General features: G+C 28.6%; 1 long non-coding RNA gene across 1 annotated transcript in view; it reads left to right on the forward strand.

Annotated features, from left to right (window-relative positions):
- Nucleotides 1-2,358, forward strand: part of LOC117171721 — a 30,142-nt gene that overhangs the window by 26,446 nt on the left and 1,338 nt on the right. The window lies entirely within an intron of this gene.

Here is a 2,358-nt window from a genome sequence, read left to right on the forward strand (position 1 = left end):
GAGGGAGCTCTTCTTAATATTTTGACACCAAAATCATGTCGATACACCTTACCGACTGCGAGTAAAGCCACCCACGCTTTAACTTGACAGACTGTATTAGTGAATGCAACTTCTTAACATTAAACGTATATTTTTAATATCAAAATATATTGATTTATAAGTAAATAAGTGTATGTCTAATTCAAAGAAGCTATTTTTTGATTGAAATTATTATTGTGAAGCTTCAATAGGAAATCATTATTCTGTTTTTGCGTCTTCATCATTCTCATTATAATATGCATTCGCAATCTGAATCATAGTTCCCATGATAATATTTACTTAAATCATCCACCTGTACTTATTAGTGCATTCTCTTCGTCATGCTACTACTAGAACCAGAATAGTGATTTTGACATACTCGCATTACTTAATATTATAATAGAAAACATTAAAATATTGGTATTGAACCAAAAAATGAGTGCCAAGGAGCAGGGTGTAAAGAGAAAGGGAGAGAGAGAGCGACATATACATACATACCTTGCTTAGCGTGGGACTAGTAGGGATATCGAAGAGGAGTTTTTTGAGTTTGGAGGAATTGCGGAATAGCCACACAAAAGGGAAACGCGATTAGAAAGAGCAGATATAGAAAGCATAGTTGGAAATAGAAGGACAGAGAGGTATGGAATCAGTCCATTCGTTTGTACATTCCATCTTTTTCAATTCGTTCAGCAAGTTTTTACATATGAGTAAGATCTTTCAAAATTTGAATTCTCTAACCTTTATCTGACAGAAACAATAGTAAAAAAGCATGCAATTAAATAATATATGAAATGGTTGGGATTCGACGATTTCTCATAATAGTTGGATAAGTAATTCAATATTATAACACATGTTCATGTGTATGTATGTGTACAATACATATTTTACTAATAAAGAAATATTTTTCCAGTTGAACATGTGTTTTTATATTCACGTATATTCCCTTCAAAATTAGTTAATAAGTGGATTCTACCCATTTTACTAATTTTTCTTTAATCTTCAACGAATTTTTCAGATTTATTTTACAGATATTTCTCGCATTTCTTCTTCTTCAGAAGAAGACCTTTTTATGAGTAATTAAAAATTGTTATATATTTCTAATCTTATTTGATATTATAATCATTTTTATTATGTAACTACTCGTAGAATCATCATAATTTGTTCCTCTTCCATTTCACAAGTTCAAAAGCCACTCATGTGCAAACGCGCATGCTTGAGTGAAGGCACGCGTTTCCGAGCGTTGATCCAAAAATTCTGCACAACCCAAATTAAAAGTAGTTCAAGTATATGCCCTTGAAATATTTTTAATATTAAAAATATTTTATTTTATATAGATACAGTGAAAAATTAGTTTAGCTTTAAAATTGTATTAAAATTGGAAATAGTCGAGTTTGAAAATAGTCAAATAAGGTAAACGTCCCGGTAATCGTGATGCCAGCTTTCCTTCTTTTTATTCAATTTCAATTAATGTGAATTTTAATCTATGTAGAATAAACTAAAAGTAAGTTGTTTTTATCATCAAATGTTAAATTTTACATCTTTTTTTTACAATATGTTCAAATTATAACCAAGTTTCACGATTACTGGGACCGCTTTAATTAAAAAATGAAAAAAATCAGATAGAACAACGCTTCTATACACGGATTTAAGATTCAAGTGATTCAGTTTGTAATGTTAGACTTTATATTGTTGAAGTGAGAACATTTAAATTTGCAGTTGATCATGTTGATGTACTTTGACTTTTAATGATTTAGCTTCGCATATTTCGCTTAAAAGTTTTCACTTCTAAGACTATTTTTTAAAATACAATATATTTTTTAAGCTCTTTTCATTTTACATTTAATAAAAACTTCTCTCTCCACTTTTTACATGCTCAACATATTAAAAAAAAAAGTTTTATCTTCCAAGTATTTTAAGAGTGTTTATTTTTAATAAAAAATGAAAATATTTTTAGCACGAACTTGTTGCACTTATATACAATTATATCTGTGTGACGCACTATATTGATTTTTCTTTGGTACTTTATTTACTTATAAGACATTTCTTTCAGTGATCTAATATTATACATATTCATTGTCAAAGATGCAGTTAGAGGTAGACTCGTATGAATAGTGGTATTTGAAATTAATAAGAAAATTGAAAAACTAATATGAAATCCGTATAAGGAGTCTAACTTCGTTTATCAGATAGGCTGCAAACACTTATGGATTACCTAAGATCGGTTTTTGTCCATACTAAACCCAAATTAAATTTTGGCATGTAAAATAATCTAGAAATGAAAAAATTATATCTGAATACATATTTTCCTTATAGTTTCAAAAATTTATCTTTAACAACACT

Source organism: Belonocnema kinseyi, chromosome 4 (genome assembly GCF_010883055.1).
Source record: "Belonocnema kinseyi isolate 2016_QV_RU_SX_M_011 chromosome 4, B_treatae_v1, whole genome shotgun sequence".
Lineage (NCBI taxonomy): Eukaryota > Metazoa > Arthropoda > Insecta > Hymenoptera > Cynipidae > Belonocnema > Belonocnema kinseyi.